This window comes from Ambystoma mexicanum, chromosome 1p, assembly GCF_040938575.1.
Source record: "Ambystoma mexicanum isolate Mex_15411 chromosome 1p, UKY_AmexF1_1, whole genome shotgun sequence".
Taxonomy (NCBI): Eukaryota; Metazoa; Chordata; class Amphibia; order Caudata; family Ambystomatidae; genus Ambystoma; species Ambystoma mexicanum.
The window spans coordinates 1025664736-1025684801 of record NC_090921.1 but is presented as its reverse complement, the minus strand read 5'-3'; the positions used below and the strand labels follow the sequence as shown (position 1 = coordinate 1025684801).

The 20066-nt window shown below is 41.2% G+C and overlaps 7 non-coding genes across 7 annotated transcripts; all 7 read left to right on the top strand.

Moving 5' to 3' along the window:
• Positions 1-930: 930 nt before the first annotated feature.
• On the top strand, positions 931-1016 carry TRNAY-GUA (transfer RNA tyrosine (anticodon GUA)). The gene is given in 2 exon segments: positions 931-967; positions 981-1016. It is a non-coding gene; the product is annotated as a tRNA-Tyr (tRNA).
• Positions 1017-2221: 1205 nt separating this feature from the next.
• Positions 2222-2307, top strand: TRNAY-GUA (transfer RNA tyrosine (anticodon GUA)). Its single transcript is given in 2 exon segments — positions 2222-2258; positions 2272-2307. It is a non-coding gene; the product is annotated as a tRNA-Tyr (tRNA).
• Positions 2308-4160: 1853 nt separating this feature from the next.
• On the top strand, positions 4161-4246 carry TRNAY-GUA (transfer RNA tyrosine (anticodon GUA)). The gene is given in 2 exon segments: positions 4161-4197; positions 4211-4246. It is a non-coding gene; the product is annotated as a tRNA-Tyr (tRNA).
• Positions 4247-6651: 2405 nt separating this feature from the next.
• TRNAY-GUA (transfer RNA tyrosine (anticodon GUA)) lies at positions 6652-6737 on the top strand. Its single transcript is given in 2 exon segments — positions 6652-6688; positions 6702-6737. It is a non-coding gene; the product is annotated as a tRNA-Tyr (tRNA).
• Positions 6738-8542: 1805 nt separating this feature from the next.
• On the top strand, positions 8543-8628 carry TRNAY-GUA (transfer RNA tyrosine (anticodon GUA)). Its single transcript is given in 2 exon segments — positions 8543-8579; positions 8593-8628. It is a non-coding gene; the product is annotated as a tRNA-Tyr (tRNA).
• Positions 8629-12370: 3742 nt separating this feature from the next.
• Positions 12371-12456, top strand: TRNAY-GUA (transfer RNA tyrosine (anticodon GUA)). Its single transcript is given in 2 exon segments — positions 12371-12407; positions 12421-12456. It is a non-coding gene; the product is annotated as a tRNA-Tyr (tRNA).
• A 2407-nt stretch (positions 12457-14863) lies between these two features.
• On the top strand, positions 14864-14949 carry TRNAY-GUA (transfer RNA tyrosine (anticodon GUA)). The gene is given in 2 exon segments: positions 14864-14900; positions 14914-14949. It is a non-coding gene; the product is annotated as a tRNA-Tyr (tRNA).
• The last annotated feature ends 5117 nt before the right edge of the window (positions 14950-20066 follow it).

Sequence of the window (20066 nt, the reverse complement as noted above, 5' to 3'; positions counted from 1 at the left end):
ACCAAGATATTAAAATATTGTCAAGGCCCAACGCGGCTGAATACTCTGAGGAGATGGCCTGTGAGGTGCCGCCTTTCAACTTTTCCCCCTTAGTATGGTGGTCAGTAACATGCGGGAGACTGCGGAGGGGGTCATTTTTTTAATTGGGAACTGATGTGCTTTTACTCAATTCGGGAACCTCACAAGCCAAATTTGTAGTATTTTGCACGAATTGCAAGAGATGTTTACAAGTCGACGGTTGAAGTGGAAGCTCGTATTGAGTTTGCTAGAGTTGATTTGCCAAGCCTTCGATAGCTCAGTTGGTAGAGTGGAGGACTGTAGTGGTAAAACAGGCATCCTTAGGTCGCTGGTTCAAATCCCGCTCGAAGGACTCTTGCCAAATGCACATTTTATTGAATACTTGGAAAGTGAAATACTTGGAAAGTAAAATAACAGACAATTTATAATTATATTATATTTCATCACTGAAAATAGATGCCTTTTGCTTTGAGGCTGTGGCCATGTTATTTTTCTGTCCAACACGAATCTTCATTGGTTTCCTGTCAGGTGTTTTGGATCCCCATCTCTTGCTATGAACTGGCAAAACAGCAGAATCCCCTTGACAATCTTGATTTCTCAAGGGAAATGAGAGAACACTATACACCATCTAAGATATTAAAATATTGTCAAGGCCCAACACGGCTGAATACTCTGAGGAGATGGCCTGTGAGGCGCCGCCTTTCAACTTTTCCCCCTTAGTATGGTGGTCATTAACATGCGGGAGACTGCGGAGGGGGTCATTTTTTTAATTGGGAACTGATGTGCTTTTACTCAATTCGGGAACCTCACAAGCCAAATTTGTAGTATTTTGCACAAATTGCAAGAGATGTTTACAAGTCGACGGTTGAAGTGGAAGTTCGTATTGAGTTTGCTAGAGAATGATTTGCCAAGCCTTCGATAGCTCAGTTGGTAGAGCGGAGGACTGTAGTGGTAAGACAGGCATCCTTAGGTCGCTGGTTCAAATCCAGCTCGAAGGACTTTTGCCAAATGCACATTTTATTGAATACTTGGAAAGTAAAATACTTGGAAAGTAAAATAGCAGACAATTTATAATTATATTATATTTCATCACTGAAAATAGATGCCTTTTGCTTTGAGCCTGTGACCATGTTATTTTTCTGTCCAACACGAATCTTCATTGGTTTCCTGTGAGGTGTTTTGGATCCCCATCTCTTGCTATGAACTGGCAAAATAGCAGAATCCCCTTGACAATCTTGATTTCTCAAGGGAAATGAGAGAACACTATACACCATCCAAGATATTAAAATATTGTCAAGGCCCAACACAGCTGAATACTCTGAGGAGATGGCCTGTGAGGTGCCGCCTTTCAACTTTTCCCCCTTAGTATGGTGGTCATTAACATGCGGGAGACTGCGGAGGGGGTCATTTTTTTAATTGGGAACTGATGTGCTTTTACTCAATTCGGGAACCTCACAAGCCAAATTTGTAGTATTTTGCACGAATTGCAAGAGATGTTTACAAGTCGACGGTTGAAGTGGAAGCTCGTATTGAGTTTGCTAGAGTTGATTTGCCAAGCCTTTGATAGCTCAGTTGGTAGAGTGGAGGACTGTAGTGGTAAAACAGGCATCCTTAGGTCGCTGGTTCAAATCCCGCTCGAAGGACTCTTGCCAAATGCACATTTTATTGAATACTTGGAAAGTGAAATACTTGGAAAGTAAAATAACAGACAATTTATAATTATATTATATTTCATCACTGAAAATAGATGCCTTTTGCTTTGAGGCTGTGGCCATGTTATTTTTCTGTCCAACACGAATCTTCGTTGGTTTCCTGTCAGGTGTTTTGGATCCCCATCTCTTGCTATGAACTGGCAAAACAGCAGAATCCCCTTGACAATCTTGATTTCTCAAGGGAAATGAGAGAACACTATACACCATCTAAGATATTAAAATATTGTCAAGGCCCAACACGGCTGAATACTCTGAGGAGATGGCCTGTGAGGCGCCGCCTTTCAACTTTTCCCCCTTAGTATGGTGGTCATTAACATGCGGGAGACTGCGGAGGGGGTCATTTTTTTAATTGGGAACTGATGTGCTTTTACTCAATTCGGGAACCTCACAAGCCAAATTTGTAGTATTTTGCACAAATTGCAAGAGATGTTTACAAGTCGACGGTTGAAGTGGAAGTTCGTATTGAGTTTGCTAGAGAATGATTTGCCAAGCCTTCGATAGCTCAGTTGGTAGAGCGGAGGACTGTAGTGGTAAGACAGGAATCCTTAGGTCGCTGGTTCAAATCCAGCTCGAAGGACTTTTGCCAAATGCACATTTTATTGAATACTTGGAAAGTAAAATACTTGGAAAGTAAAATAGCAGACAATTTATAATTATATTATATTTCATCACTGAAAATAGATGCCTTTTGCTTTGAGCCTGTGACCATGTTATTTTTCTGTCCAACACGAATCTTCATTGGTTTCCTGTGAGGTGTTTTGGATCCCCATCTCTTGCTATGAACTGGCAAAATAGCAGAATCCCCTTGACAATCTTGATTTCTCAAGGGAAATGAGAGAACACTATACACCATCCAAGATATTAAAATATTGTCAAGGCCCAACACGGCTGAATACTCTGAGGAGATGGCCTGTGAGGCGCCGCCTTTCAACTTTTCCCCCTTAGTATGGTGGTCATTAACATGCGGGAGACTGCGGAGGGGGTCATTTTTTTAATTGGGAACTGATGTGCTTTTACTCAATTCGGGAACCTCACAAGCCAAATTTGTAGTATTTTGCACGAATTGCAAGAGATGTTTACAAGTCGACGGTTGAAGTGGAAGCTCGTATTGAGTTTGCTAGAGAGTGATTTGCCAAACCTTCGAAAGCTCAGTTGGTAGATTGGAGGACTGTAGTGGTAAAACAGGCATCCTTATGTCGCTGGTTCAAATCCGGCTCGAAGGACTTTTGCCAAATGCAAATTTTATTGAATACTTGGAAAGTAAAATACTTGGAAAATAACATAACAGACAATTTATAATTATATTATATTTCATCACTGAAAATAGATGCCTTTTGCTTTGAGGCTGTGGCCACATTATTTTTCTGTCCAACACCAATCTTCTTTGGTTTCCTGTGAGGTGTTTCTTTGATCCCCATCTCTTGCTATGAACTGGCAAAACAGCATAATCCCCTTGACAATCTTGATTTCTCAAGGAAAATGAGAGAACACTATACACCATCCAAGATATTAAAATATTGTCAAGGCCCAACGCGGCTGAATACTCTGAGGAGATGGCCTGTGAGGTGCCGCCTTTCAACTTTTCCCCCTTAGTATGGTGGTCAGTAACATGCGGGAGACTGCGGAGGGGGTCATTTTTTTAATTGGGAACTGATGTGCTTTTACTCAATTCGGGAACCTCACAAGCCAAATTTGTAGTATTTTGCACGAATTGCAAGAGATGTTTACAAGTCGACGGTTGAAGTGGAAGCTCGTATTGAGCTTGCTAGAGATTGGTTTGCCAAGCCTTCGACAGCTCAGTTGGTAGAGCAGCGGACTGTAGTGGTAAAACAGGCATCCTTAGGTCGCTGGTTCAAATCCAGATTGAAGGACTTTGGCCAAATGCAAATTTTATTGAATACTTGGAAAGTAAAATGCTTGGAAAATAAAATAACAGACAATTTATAATTATATTATATTTCATCACTGAAAATAGATGCCTTTTGCTTTGAGGCTGTGGCCACGTTATGTTTCTGTCCGACACCAATCTTCTTTGGTTTCCTGTGAGGTGTTTTGGATCCCCATCTCTTGCTATGAACTGACAAAACAGCATAATCCCCTTGACAATCTTGATTTCTCAAGGGAAATGGGAGAACACTATACACCATCCAAGATATTAAAATATTGTCAAGGCCCAACACTGCTGAATACTCTGAGGAGATGGCCTGTGAGGCGCGCCTTTCAACTTTTCCCCCTTAGTATGGTGGTCAGTAACATGCGGGAGACTGAGGAGGCGGTCATTTTTTTAATTGGGAACTGATGTGCTTTTACTCAATTCGGGAACCTCACAAGCCAAATTTGTAGTATTTTGCACGAATTGCAAGAGATGTTTGCATGTCGACGGTTGAAGTGGAAGCTCAAATTGAGCTTGCTAGAGAACGATTTGCCAAGCCTTCGATAGCTCAGTTGGTAGAGTGGAGGACTGTAGTGGTAAAACAGGCATCCTTAGGTCGCTGGTTCAAATCCGGCTCGAAGGACTTTTGCCAAATGCACATTTTATTGAATACTTGAAAGTAAAATACTTGGAAAATAAAATAACAGACAATTTATAATGATATTATATTTCATCACTGAAAATAGATGCCTTTTGCTTTGAGGCTGTGGCCACGTTATGTTTCTGTCCAACACCAATCTTCATTGGTTTCCTGTGAGGTGTTTCGGATCCCCATCTCTTGCTATGAACTGGCAAAACAGCAGAATCCCCTTGACAATCTTGATTTCCCAAGGGAAATGAGAGAACAGTATACACCATCCAAGATATTAAAATATTGTCAAGGCCCAACACTGCCTAATACTCTGAGGAGATGGCCTGTGAGGCGCGCCTTTCAACTTTTCCCCCTTAGTATGGTGGTCAGTAACATGCGGGAGACTGCGGAGGGGGTGATTTTTTTAATTGGGAACTGATGTGCTTTTACTCAATTCGGGAACCTCACAAGCCAAATTTGTAGTATTTTGCACGAATTGCAAGAGATGTTTACAAGTCGACGGTTGAAGTGGAAGCTCGTGTTGGGTTTGCTAGAGAATGATTTGCCAAGCCTTCGATAGCTCGTCGCTGGTTCAAATCCGGCTCCAAGGACTTTTGCCAAATGCACATTTTATTGAATACTTGGAAAGTAAAATACTTGGAAAGTAAAATAACAGACAATTTATAATTATATTATATTTCATCACTGAAAATAGATGCCTTTTGCTTTGAGGCTGTGGCCACGTTATTTTTCTGTCCGACACAAATCTTCGTTGGTTTCCTGTGAGGTATTTTGGATCCCCATCTCTTGCTATGAACTGACAAAACAGCAGAATCCCCTTGACAATCTTGATTTATCAAGGGAAATGGGAGAACACTATACACCATCCAAGATATTAAAATATTGTCAAGGCCGAACACTGATGAATACTCTGAGGAGATGGCCTGTGAGGCGCCGCCTTTCAACTTTTCCCCCTTAGTATGGTGGTCAGTAACATGCGGGAGACTGCGGAGGGGGTCATTTTTTTAATTGTGAACTGATGTGCTTTTACTCAATTCGGGAACCTCACAAGCCAAATTTGTAGTATTTTGCACGAATTGCAAGAGATGTTTGAATGTTGACGGTTGAAGTGGAAGCTCTTATTGAGCTTGCTAGAGACTGATTTGCCAAGCCTTCAATAGCTCAGTTGGTAGAGCGGAGGACTGTAGTGGTAAAACAGGCATCCTTAGGTCGCTGGTTCAAATCCGGCTCGAAGGACTTTTGCCAAATGCAAATTTTATTGAATACTTGAAAAGTAAAATACTTGGAAAATAAAATAACAGACAATTTATAATGATATTATATTTCATCACTGAAAATAGATGCCTTTTGCTTTGAGGCTGTGGCCACGTTATGTTTCTGTCCAACACCAATCTTCATTGGTTTCCTGTGAGGTGTTTTGGATCCCCATCTCTTGCTATGAACTGGCAAAACAGCAGAATCCCCTTGACAATCTTGATTTCTCAAGGGAAATGAGAGAACAGTATACACCATCCAAGATATTAAAATATTGTCAAGGCCCAACACGGCTGAATATTCTGAGGAAATGGCCTGTGAGGCGCCGCCTTTCAACTTTTCCCCCTTAGTATGGTGGTCAGTAACATGCGGGAGCCTGCGGAGGGGGTCATTTTTTTAATTGGGAACTGATGTGCTTTTACTCAATTCGGGAACCTCACAAGCCAAATTTGTAGTATTTTGCACGAATTGCAAGAGATGTTTACAAGTTGACGGTTGAAGTGGAAGCTCGTATTGAGTTTGCTAGAGAATAATTTGCCAAGCCTTCGATAGCTCGTCGCTGGTTCAAATCCAGCTCAAAGGACTTTTGCCAAATGCACATTTTATTGAATACTTGGAAAGTAAAATACTTGGAAAGTAAAATAACAGACAATTTATAATTATATTATATTTCATCACTGAAAATAGATGCCTTTTGCTTTGAGGCTGTGGCCACGTTATTTTTCTGTCCGCACCAATATTCGTTGGTTTCCTGTGAGGTGTTTCGGATCCCCATCTCTTGCTATGAACTGGCAAAACAGCAGAATCCCCTTGACAATCTTGATTTCTCAAGGGAAATGAGAGAACAGTATACACCATCCAAGATATTAAAATATTGTCAAGGCCCAACACGGCTGAATATTCTGAGGAGATGGCCTGTGAGGCGCCGCCTTTCACCTTTTCCCCCTTAGTATGGTGGTCAGTAACATGCGGGAGACTGCGGAGGGGGTCATTTTTTTAATTGGGAACTGATGTGCTTTTACTCAATTCGGGAACGTCACAAGCCAAATTTGTAGTATTTTGCACGAATTGCAAGAGATGTTTACAAGTCGACGGTTGAAGTGGAAGCTCGTATTGAGTTTGCTAGAGAACGATTTGCCAAGCCTTCGATAGCTCAGTTGGTAGAGCGGAGGACTGTAGTGGTAAAACAGGCATCCTTAGGTCGCTGGTTCAAATCCGGCTCGAAGGACTTTTGCCAAATGCACATTTTATTGAATACTTGAAAGTAAAATACTTGGAAAGTAAAATAACAGACAATTTATAATTATATTATATTTCATCACTGAAAATAGATGCCTTTTGCTTTGAGGCTGTGGCCACGTTATTTTTCTGTCCGACACCAATCTTCGTTGGTTTCCTGTGAGGTATTTTGGATCCCCATCTCTTGCTATGAACTGACAAAACAGCAGAATCCCCTTGACAATCTTGATTTCTCAAGGGAAATGGGAGAACACTATACACCATCCAAGATATTAAAATATTGTCAAGGCCGAACACTGATGAATACTCTGAGGAGATGGCCTGTGAGGCGCCGCCTTTCAACTTTTCCTCCTTTGTATGGTGGTCAGTAACATGCGGGAGACTGCGGAGGGGGTCATTTTTTTAATTGTGAACTGATGTGCTTTTACTCAATTCGGGAATCTCACAAGCCAAATTTGTAGTATTTTGCACGAATTGCAAGAGATGTTTGAATGTCGACGGTTGAAGTGGAAGCTCGTATTGAGCTTGCTAGAGACTGATTTACCATGCCTTTGATAGCTCAGTTGGTAGAGCGGAGGAATGTAGTGGTAAAACAGGCATCCTTAGGTCGCTGGTTCAAAGCCGGCTCGAAGAACTTTTGCCAAATGAAAATTTTATTGAATACTTGGAAAGTAAAATACTTGGAAAATAACATAACAGACAATTCATAATTATATTATATTTCATCACTGAAAATAGATGCCTTTTGCTTTGAGGCTGTGGCCACGTTATGTTTCTGTCCAACACGAATCTTCATTGGTTTCATGTGAGGTGTTTTGGATCCCCATCTCTTGCTATGAACTGGCAAAACAGCAGAATCCCCTTGACAATCTTGATTTCTCAAGGGAAATGAGAGAACACTATACACCATCCAAGATATTAAAATATTGTCAAGGCCCAACACGGCTGAATATTCTGAGGAAATGGCCTGTGAGGCGCCGCCTTTCAACTTTTCCCCCTTAGTATGGTGGTCAGTAACATGCGGGAGCCTGCGGAGGGGGTCATTTTTTTAATTGGGAACTGATGTGCTTTTACTCAATTCGGGAACCTCACAAGCCAAATTTGTAGTATTTTGCACGAATTGCAAGAGATGTTTACAAGTTGACGGTTGAAGTGGAAGCTCGTATTGAGTTTGCTAGAGAATAATTTGCCAAGCCTTCGATAGCTCGTCGCTGGTTCAAATCCAGCTCAAAGGACTTTTGCCAAATGCACATTTTATTGAATACTTGGAAAGTAAAATACTTGGAAAGTAAAATAACAGACAATTTATAATTATATTATATTTCATCACTGAAAATAGATGCCTTTTGCTTTGAGGCTGTGGCCACGTTATTTTTCTGTCCGCACCAATATTCGTTGGTTTCCTGTGAGGTGTTTCGGATCCCCATCTCTTGCTATGAACTGGCAAAACAGCAGAATCCCCTTGACAATCTTGATTTCTCAAGGGAAATGAGAGAACAGTATACACCATCCAAGATATTAAAATATTGTCAAGGCCCAACACGGCTGAATATTCTGAGGAGATGGCCTGTGAGGCGCCGCCTTTCACCTTTTCCCCCTTAGTATGGTGGTCAGTAACATGCGGGAGACTGCGGAGGGGGTCATTTTTTTAATTGGGAACTGATGTGCTTTTACTCAATTCGGGAACGTCACAAGCCAAATTTGTAGTATTTTGCACGAATTGCAAGAGATGTTTACAAGTCGACGGTTGAAGTGGAAGCTCGTATTGAGTTTGCTAGAGAACGATTTGCCAAGCCTTCGATAGCTCAGTTGGTAGAGCGGAGGACTGTAGTGGTAAAACAGGCATCCTTAGGTCGCTGGTTCAAATCCGGCTCGAAGGACTTTTGCCAAATGCACATTTTATTGAATACTTGAAAGTAAAATACTTGGAAAGTAAAATAACAGACAATTTATAATTATATTATATTTCATCACTGAAAATAGATGCCTTTTGCTTTGAGGCTGTGGCCACGTTATTTTTCTGTCCGACACCAATCTTCGTTGGTTTCCTGTGAGGTATTTTGGATCCCCATCTCTTGCTATGAACTGACAAAACAGCAGAATCCCCTTGACAATCTTGATTTCTCAAGGGAAATGGGAGAACACTATACACCATCCAAGATATTAAAATATTGTCAAGGCCGAACACTGATGAATACTCTGAGGAGATGGCCTGTGAGGCGCCGCCTTTCAACTTTTCCTCCTTTGTATGGTGGTCAGTAACATGCGGGAGACTGCGGAGGGGGTCATTTTTTTAATTGTGAACTGATGTGCTTTTACTCAATTCGGGAATCTCACAAGCCAAATTTGTAGTATTTTGCACGAATTGCAAGAGATGTTTGAATGTCGACGGTTGAAGTGGAAGCTCGTATTGAGCTTGCTAGAGACTGATTTACCATGCCTTTGATAGCTCAGTTGGTAGAGCGGAGGAATGTAGTGGTAAAACAGGCATCCTTAGGTCGCTGGTTCAAAGCCGGCTCGAAGAACTTTTGCCAAATGAAAATTTTATTGAATACTTGGAAAGTAAAATACTTGGAAAATAACATAACAGACAATTCATAATTATATTATATTTCATCACTGAAAATAGATGCCTTTTGCTTTGAGGCTGTGGCCACGTTATGTTTCTGTCCAACACGAATCTTCATTGGTTTCATGTGAGGTGTTTTGGATCCCCATCTCTTGCTATGAACTGGCAAAACAGCAGAATCCCCTTGACAATCTTGATTTCTCAAGGGAAATGAGAGAACACTATACACCATCCAAGATATTAAAATATTGTCAAGGCCCAACACGGCTGAATACTCTGAGGAGATGGCCTGTGAGGCGCCGCCTTTCAACTTTTCCCCCTTAGTATGTTGGTCAGTAACATGCGGGAGACTGCGGAGGGGGTCATTTTTTTAATTGTGAACTGATGTGCTTTTACTCAATTCGGGAACCTCACAAGCCAAATTTGTAGTATTTTGCACGAATTGCAAGAGATGTTTGAATGTCGACGGTTGAAGTGGAAGCTCGTATTGAGCTTGCTAGAGACTGATTTGCCAAGCCTTCGATAGCTCAGTTGGTAGAGCAGAGGACTGTAGTGGTAAAATAGGCATCCTTAGGTCGCTGGTTCAAATCCCGATTGAAGGACTTTTGCCAAATGCAAATTTTATTGAATACTTGGAAAGTAAAATGCTTGGAAAATAAAATAACAGACAATTTATAATTATATTATATTTCATCACTGAAAATAGATGCCTTTTGCTTTGAGGCTGTGGCCACGTTATGTTTCTGTCCGACACCAATCTTCTTTGGTTTCCTGTGAGGTGTTTTGGATCCCCATCTCTTGCTATGAACTGACAAAACAGCAGAATCCCCTTGACAATCTTGATTTCTCAAGGGAAATGGGAGAACACTATACACCATCCAAGATATTAAAATATTGTCAAGGCCCAACACGGCTGAATACTCTGAGGAGATGGCCTGTGAGGCGCGCCTTTCAACTTTTCCCCCTTAGTATGGTGGTCAGTAACAAGCGGGAGACTGCGGAGGGGGTCATTTTTTTAATTGGGAACTGATGTGCTTTTACTCAATTCGGGAACCTCACAAGCCAAATTTGTAGTATTTTGCACGAATTGCAAGAGATGTTTACAAGTCGACGGTTGAAGTGGAAGCTCGTATTGCGTTTGCTAGAGAATGATTTGCCAAGCCTTCGATAGCTCGTCGCTGGTTCAAATCCGGCTCAAAGGACTTTTGCCAAATGCACATTTTATTGAATACTTGGAAAGTAAAATACTTGGAAAGTAAAATAACAGACAATTTATAATTATATTATATTTCATCACTGAAAATAGATGCCTTATGCTTTGAGGCTGTGGCCACGTTATTTTTCTGTCCGACACCAATCTTCGTTGGTTTCCTGTGAGGTATTTTGGATCCCCATCTCTTGCTATGAACTGACAAAACAGCAGAATCCCCTTGACAATCTTGATTTCTCAAGGGAAATGGGAGAACACTATACACCATCCAAGATATTAAAATATTGTCAAGGCCGAACACTGATGAATACTCTGAGGAGATGGCCTGTGAGGCGCGCCTTTCAACTTTTCCCCCTTAGTATGGTGGTCAGTAACATGCGGGAGACTGCGGAGGGGGTCATTTTTTTAATTGGGAACTGATGTGCTTTTACTCAATTCGGGAACCTCACAAGCCAAATTTGTAGTATTTTGCACGAATTGCAAGAGATGTTTACAAGTCGACGGTTGAAGTGGAAGCTCATATTGAGTTTGCTAGAGAATAATTTGCCAAGCCTTCGATAGCTCAGTTGGTAGAGCAGAGGACTGTAGTGGTACAACAGGCATCCTTAGGTCGCTGGTTCAAATCCGGCTCAAAGGACTTTTGCCAAATGCAAATTTTATTGAATACTTGGAAAGTAAAATAACTGGAAAGTAAAATAACAGACAATTTATAATTATATTATATTTCATCACTGAAAATAGATGCCTTTTGCTTTGAGGCTGTGGCCACGTTATGTTTCTGTCCAACACGAATCTTCATTGGTTTCATGTGAGGTGTTTTGGATCCCCATCTCTTGCTATGAACTGGCAAAACAGCAGAATCCCCTTGACAATCTTGATTTCTCAAGGGAAATGAGAGAACAGTATACACCATCCAAGATATTAAAATATTGTCAAGGCCCAACACGGCTGAATACTCTGAGGAGATGGCCTGTGAGGCGCCGCCTTTCAACTTTTCCCCCTTAGTATGGTGGTCAGTAACATGCGGGAGACTGCGGAGGGGGTCATTTTTTTAATTGGGAACTGATGTGCTTTTACTCAATTCGGGAACCTCACAAGCCAAATTTGTAGTATTTTGCACGAATTGCAAGAGATGTTTGAATGTCGACGGTTGAAGTGGAAGCTCGTATTGAGCTTGCTAGAGATTGATTTGCCAAGCCTTCGACAGCTCAGTTGGTAGAGCAGAGGACTGTAGTGGTAAAACAGGCATCCTTAGGTCGCTGGTTCAAATCCAGATTGAAGGACTTTGGCCAAATGCAAATTTTATTGAATACTTGGAAAGTAAAATGCTTGGAAAATAAAATAACAGACAATTTATAATTATATTATATTTCATCACTGAAAATAGATGCCTTTTGCTTTGAGGCTGTGGCCACGTTATGTTTCTGTCCGACACCAATCTTCTTTGGTTTCCTGTGAGGTGTTTTGGATCCCCATCTCTTGCTATGAACTGACAAAACAGCATAATCCCCTTGACAATCTTGATTTCTCAAGGGAAATGGGAGAACACTATACACCATCCAAGATATTAAAATATTGTCAAGGCTCAACACAGCTGAATACTCTGAGGAGATGGCCTGTGAGGCGCCGCCTTTCAACTTTTCCCCCTTAGTATGGTGGTCAGTAACATGCGGGAGACTGAGGAGGCGGTCATTTTTTTAATTGGGAACTGATGTGCTTTTACTCAATTCGGGAACCTCACAAGCCAAATTTGTAGTATTTTGCACGAATTGCAAGAGATGTTTGCATGTCGACGGTTGAAGTGGAAGCTCAAGTTGAGCTTGCTAGAGAACGATTTGCCAAGCCTTCGATAGCTCAGTTGGTAGAGTGGAGGACTGTAGTGGTAAAACAGGCATCCTTAGGTCGCTGGTTCAAATCCGGCTCGAAGGACTTTTGCCAAATGCACATTTTATTGAATACTTGAAAGTAAAATACTTGGAAAATAAAATAACAGACAATTTATAATGATATTATATTTCATCACTGAAAATAGATGCCTTTTGCTTTGAGGCTGTGGCCACGTTATGTTTCTGTCCAACACCAATCTTCATTGGTTTCCTGTGAGGTGTTTCGGATCCCCATCTCTTGCTATGAACTGGCAAAACAGCAGAATCCCCTTGACAATCTTGATTTCTCAAGGGAAATGAGAGAACAGTATACACCATCCAAGATATTAAAATATTGTCAAGGCCCAACACTGCCTAATACTCTGAGGAGATGGCCTGTGAGGCGCGCCTTTCAACTTTTCCCCCTTAGTATGGTGGTCAGTAACATGCGGGAGACTGCGGAGGGGTTCATTTTTTTAATTGGGAACTGATGTGCTTTTACTCAATTCGGGAACCTCACAAGCCAAATTTGTAGTATTTTGCACGAATTGCAAGAGATGTTTACAAGTCGACGGTTGAAGTGGAAGCTCGTGTTGGGTTTGCTAGAGAATGATTTGCCAAGCCTTCGATAGCTCGTCGCTGGTTCAAATCCGGCTCCAAGGACTTTTGCCAAATGCACATTTTATTGAATACTTGGAAAGTAAAATACTTGGAAAGTAAAATAACAGACAATTTATAATTATATTATATTTCATCACTGAAAATAGATGCCTTTTGCTTTGAGGCTGTGGCCACGTTATTTTTCTGTCCGACACCAATCTTCGTTGGTTTCCTGTGAGGTATTTTGGATCCCCATCTCTTGCTATGAACTGACAAAACAGCAGAATCCCCTTGACAATCTTGATTTATCAAGGGAAATGGGAGAACACTATACACCATCCAAGATATTAAAATATTGTCAAGGCCGAACACTGATGAATACTCTGAGGAGATGGCCTGTGAGGCGCCGCCTTTCAACTTTTCCCCCTTAGTATGGTGGTCAGTAACATGCAGGAGACTGCGGAGGGGGTCATTTTTTTAATTGTGAACTGATGTGCTTTTACTCAATTCGGGAACCTCACAAGCCAAATTTGTAGTATTTTGCACGAATTGCAAGAGATGTTTGAATGTTGACGGTTGAAGTGGAAGCTCTTATTGAGCTTGCTAGAGACTGATTTGCCAAGCCTTCAATAGCTCAGTTGGTAGAGCGGAGGACTGTAGTGGTAAAACAGGCATCCTTAGGTCGCTGGTTCAAATCCGGCTCGAAGGACTTTTGCCAAATGCAAATTTTATTGAATACTTGAAAAGTAAAATACTTGGAAAATAAAATAACAGACAATTTATAATGATATTATATTTCATCACTGAAAATAGATGCCTTTTGCTTTGAGGCTGTGGCCACGTTATGTTTCTGTCCAACACCAATCTTCATTGGTTTCCTGTGAGGTGTTTCGGATCCCCATCTCTTGCTATGAACTGGCAAAACAGCAGAATCCCCTTGACAATCTTGATTTCTCAAGGGAAATGAGAGAACAGTATACACCATCCAAGATATTAAAATATTGTCAAGGCCCAACACGGCTGAATATTCTGAGGAAATGGCCTGTGAGGCGCCGCCTTTCAACTTTTCCCCCTTAGTATGGTGGTCAGTAACATGCGGGAGCCTGCGGAGGGGGTCATTTTTTTAATTGGGAACTGATGTGCTTTTACTCAATTCGGGAACCTCACAAGCCAAATTTGTAGTATTTTGCATGAATTGCAAGAGATGTTTACAAGTTGACGGTTGAAGTGGAAGCTCGTATTGAGTTTGCTAGAGAATGATTTGCCAAGCCTTCGATAGCTCGTCGCTGGTTCAAATCCAGCTCAAAGGACTTTTGCCAAATGCACATTTTATTGAATACTTGGAAAGTAAAATACTTGGAAAGTAAAATAACAGACAATTTATAATTATATTATATTTCATCACTGAAAATAGATGCCTTTTGCTTTGAGGCTGTGGCCACGTTATTTTTCTGTCCGACACCAATATTCGTTGGTTTCCTGTGAGGTGTTTCGGATCCCCATCTCTTGCTATGAACTGGCAAAACAGCAGAATCCCCTTGACAATCTTGATTTCTCAAGGGAAATGAGAGAACAGTATACACCATCCAAGATATTAAAATATTGTCAAGGCCCAACACGGCTGAATATTCTGAGGAGATGGCCTGTGAGGCGCCGCCTTTCACCTTTTCCCCCTTAGTATGGTGGTCAGTAACATGCGGGAGACTGCGGATGGGGGTCATTTTTTTAATTGGGAACTGATGTGCTTTTACTCAATTCGGGAACGTCACAAGCCAAATTTGTAGTATTTTGCACGAATTGCAAGAGATGTTTACAAGTCGACGGTTGAAGTGGAAGCTCGTATTGAGTTTGCTAGAGAACGAATTGCCAAGCCTTCGATAGCTCAGTTGGTAGAGCGGAGGACTGTAGTGGTAAAACAGGCATCCTTAGGTCGCTGGTTCAAATCCGGCTCGAAGGACTTTTGCCAAATGCACATTTTATTGAATACTTGAAAGTAAAATACTTGGAAAGTAAAATAACAGACAATTTATAATTATATTATATTTCATCACTGAAAATAGATGCCTTTTGCTTTGAGGCTGTGGCCACGTTATTTTTCTGTCCGACACCAATCTTCGTTGGTTTCCTGTGAGGTATTTTGGATCCCCATCTCTTGCTATGAACTGACAAAACAGCAGAATCCCCTTGACAATCTTGATTTCTCAAGGGAAATGGGAGAACACTATACACCATCCAAGATATTAAAATATTGTCAAGGCCGAACACTGATGAATACTCTGAGGAGATGGCCTGTGAGGCGCCGCCTTTCAACTTTTCCTCCTTTGTATGGTGGTCAGTAACATGCGGGAGACTGCGGAGGGGGTCATTTTTTTAATTGTGAACTGATGTGCTTTTACTCAATTCGGGAATCTCACAAGCCAAATTTGTAGTATTTTGCACGAATTGCAAGAGATGTTTGAATGTCGACGGTTGAAGTGGAAGCTCGTATTGAGCTTGCTAGAGACTGATTTACCAAGCCTTTGATAGCTCAGTTGGTAGAGCAGAGGACTGTAGTGGTAAAATAGGCATCCTTAGGTCGCTGGTTCAAATCCCGATTGAAGGACTTTTGCCAAATGCAAATTTTATTGAATACTTGGAAAGTAAAATGCTTGGAAAATAAAATAACAGACAATTTATAATTATATTATATTTCATCACTGAAAATAGATGCCTTATGCTTTGAGGCTGTGGCCACGTTATGTTTCTGTCCGACACCAATCTTCTTTGGTTTCCTGTGAGGTGTTTTGGATCCCCATCTCTTGCTATGAACTGACAAAACAGCAGAATCCCCTTGACAATCTTGATTTCTCAAGGGAAATGGGAGAACACTATACACCATCCAAGATATTAAAATATTGTCAAGGCCCAACACGGCTGAATACTCTGAGGAGATGGCCTGTGAGGCGCGCCTTTCAACTTTTCCCCCTTAGTATGGTGGTCAGTAACATGCGGGAGACTGCGGAGGGGGTCATTTTTTTAATTGGGAACTGATGTGCTTTTACTCAATTCGGGAACCTCACAAGCCAAATTTGTAGTATTTTGCACGAATTGCAAGAGATGTTTACAAGTCAACGGTTGAAGTGGAAGCTCGTATTGCGTTTGCTAGAGAATGATTTGCCAAGCCTTCGATAGCTCGTCGCTGGTTCAAATCCGGCTCAAAGGACTTTTGCCAAATGCACATTTTATTGAATACTTGGAAAGTAACATACTTGGAAAGTAAAATAACAGACAATTTATAATTATATTATATTTCATCACTGAAAATAGATGCCTTTTGCTTTGAGGCTGTGACCATGTTATTTTTCTGTCCAACACCAATCTTCTTTGGTTTCCTGCGAGGTGTTTTTTTGATCCCCATCTCTTGCTATGAACTGGCAAAACAGCATAATCCCCTTGACAATCTTGATTTCTCAAGGAAAATGAGAGAACACTATACACCATCCAAGATATTAAAATATTGTCAAGGCCCAACACGGCTGAATACTCTGAGGAGATGGCCTGTGAGGTGCCGCCTTTCAACTTTTCCCCCTTAGTATGGTGGTCAGAAACATGCGGGAGACTGCGGAGGGGGTAATTTTTTTAATTGGGAACTGATGTGCTTTTACTCAATTCGGGAACCTCACAAGCCAAATTTGTAGTATTTTGCACGAATTGCAAGAGATGTTTACAAGTCGACGGTTGAAGTGGAAGCTCGTATTGAGCTTGCTAGAGACTGATTTGCCAAGCGTTCGATAGCTCAGTTGGTAGAGCAGAGGACTGTAGTGGTAAAACAGGCATCCTTAGGTCGCTGGTTCAAATCCAGATTGAAGGACTTTTGCCAAATGCAAATTTTATTGAATACTTGGAAAGTAAAATACTTGGAAAGTAAAATAACAGACAATTTATAATTATATTTCATCACTGAAAATAGATGCCTTTTGCTTTGAGGCTGTGGCCACGTTATGTTTCTGTCCAACACGAATCTTCATTGGTTTCATGTGAGGTGTTTTGGATCCCCATCTCTTGCTATGAACTGGCAAAACAGCAGAATCCCCTTGACAATCTTGATTTCTCAAGGGAAATGAGAGAACACTATACACCATCCAAGATATTAAAATATTGTCCAGGCCCAACACGGCTGAATACTCTGAGGAGATAGCCTGTGAGGCGCCGCCTTTCAACTTTTCCCCCTTAGTATGGTGGTCAGTAACATGCGCGAGACTGCGGAGGGGGTCATTTTTTTAATTGTGAACTGATGTGCTTTTACTCAATTCGGGAACCTCACAAGCCAAATTTGTAGTATTTTGCACGAATTGCAAGAGATGTTTGAATGTCGACGGTTGAAGTGGAAGCTCGTATTGAGCTTGCTAGAGACTGATTTGCCAAGCTTTCGATAGCTCAGTTGGTAGAGCAGAGGACTGTAGTGGTAAAACAGGCATCCTTAGGTCGCTGGTTCAAATCCAGATTGAAGGACTTTTGCCAAATGCAAATTTTATTGAATACTTGGAAAGTAAAATGCTTGGAAAATAAAATAACAGACAATTTATAATTATATTATATTTCATCACTGAAAATAGATGCCTTTTGCTTTGAGGCTGTGGCCACGTTATGTTTCTGCCCGACACCAATCTTTGTTGGTTTCCTGTGAGGTGTTTTGGATCCCCATCTCTTGCTATGAACTGACAAAACAGCAGAATCCCCTTGACAATCTTGATTTCTCAAGGGAAATGAGAGAACACTATACACCATCCAAGATATTAAAATATTGTCAAGGCCCAACACTGCTGAATACTCTGAGGAGATGGCCTGTGAGGCGCGCCTTTCAACTTTTCCCCCTTAGTATGGTGGTCAGTAACATGCGGGAGACTGCGGAGGGGGTCATTTTTTTAATTGGGAACTGATGTGCTTTTACTCAATTCGGGAACCTCACAAGCCAAATTTGTAGTATTTTGCACGAATTGCAAGAGATGTTTACAAGTCGACGGTTGAAGTGGAAGCTCGTATTGGGTTTGCTAGAGAATGATTTGCCAAGCCTTCGATAGCTCGTCGCTGGTTCAAATCCGGCTCAAAGGACTTTTGCCAAATGCACATTTTATTGAATACTTGGAAAGTAAAATACTTGGAAAGTAAAATAACAGACAATTTATAATTATATTATATTTCATCACTGAAAATAGATGCCTTTTGCTTTGAGGCTGTGGCCACGTTATTTTTCTGTCCGACACCAATCTTCGTTGGTTTCCTGTGAGGTATTTTGGATCCCCATCTCTTGCTATGAACTGACAAAACAGCAGAATCCCCTTGACAATCTTGATTTATCAAGGGAAATGGGAGAACACTATACACCATCCAAGATATTAAAATATTGTCAAGGCCGAACACTGATGAATACTCTGAGGAGATGGCCTGTGAGGCGCCGCCTTTCAACTTTTCCCCCTTAGTATGGTGGTCAGTAACATGCGGGAGACTGCGGAGGGGGTCATTTTTTTAATTGTGAACTGATGTGCTTTTACTCAATTCGGGAACCTCACAAGCCAAATTTGTAGTATTTTGCACGAATTGCAAGAGATGTTTACAAGTCGACGGTTGAAGTGGAAGCTCGTATTGAGCTTGCTAGAGACTGATTTGCCAAGCGTTCGATAGCTCAGTTGGCAGAGCAGAGGACTGTAGTGGTAAAACAGGCATCCTTAGGTTGCTGGTTCAAATCCAGATTGAAGGACTTTTGCCAAATGCAAATTTTATTGAATACTTGGAAAGTAAAATACTTGGAAAGTAAAATAACAGACAATTTATAATTATATTTCATCACTGAAAATAGATGCCTTTTGCTTTGAGGCTGTGGCCACGTTATGTTTCTGTCCAACACGAATCTTCATTGGTTTCATGTGAGGTGTTTTGGATCCCCATCTCTTGCTATGAACTGGCAAAACAGCAGAATCCCCTTGACAATCTTGATTTCTCAAGGGAAATGAGAGAACACTATACACCATCCAAGATATTAAAATATTGTCCAGGCCCAACACGGCTGAATACTCTGAGGAGATGGCCTGTGAGGCGCGCCTTTCAACTTTTCCCCCTTAGTATGGTGGTCAGTAACATGCGGGAGACTGCGGAGGGGGTCATTTTTTTAATTGTGAACTGATGTGCTTTTACTCAATTCGGGAACCTCACAAGCCAAATTTGTAGTATTTTGCACGAATTGCAAGAGATGTTTGAATGTCGACGGTTGAAGTGGAAGCTCGTATTGAGCTTGCTAGAGACTGATTTGCCAAGCTTTCGATAGCTCAGTTGGTAGAGCAGAGGACTGTAGTGGTAAAACAGGCATCCTTAGGTCGCTGGTTCAAATCCAGATTGAAGGACTTTTGCCAAATGCAAATTTTATTGAATACTTGGAAAGTAAAATGCTTGGAAAATAAAATAACAGACAATTTATAATTATATTATATTTCATCACTGAAAATAGATGCCTTTTGCTTTGAGGCTGTGGCCACGTTATGTTTCTGTCCGACACCAATCTTCGTTGGTTTCCTGTGAGGTGTTTTGGATCCCCATCTCTTGCTATGAACTGACAAAACAGCAGAATCCCCTTGACAATCTTGATTTCTCAAGGGAAATGAGAGAACACTATACACCATCCAAGATATTAAAATATTGTCAAGGCCCAACACTGCTGAATACTCTGAGGAGATGGCCTGTGAGGCGCGCCTTTCAACTTTTCCCCCTTAGTATGGTGGTCAGTAACATGCGGGAGACTGCGGAGGGGGTCATTTTTTTAATTGGGAACTGATGTGCTTTTACTCAATTCGGGAACCTCACAAGCCAAATTTGTAGTATTTTGCACGAATTGCAAGAGATGTTTACAAGTCGACGGTTGAAGTGGAAGCTCGTATTGGGTTTGCTAGAGAATGATTTGCCAAGCCTTCGATAGCTCGTCGCTGGTTCAAATCCGGCTCAAAGGACTTTTGCCAAATGCACATTTTATTGAATACTTGGAAAGTAAAATACTTGGAAAGTAAAATAACAGACAATTTATAATTATATTATATTTCATCACTG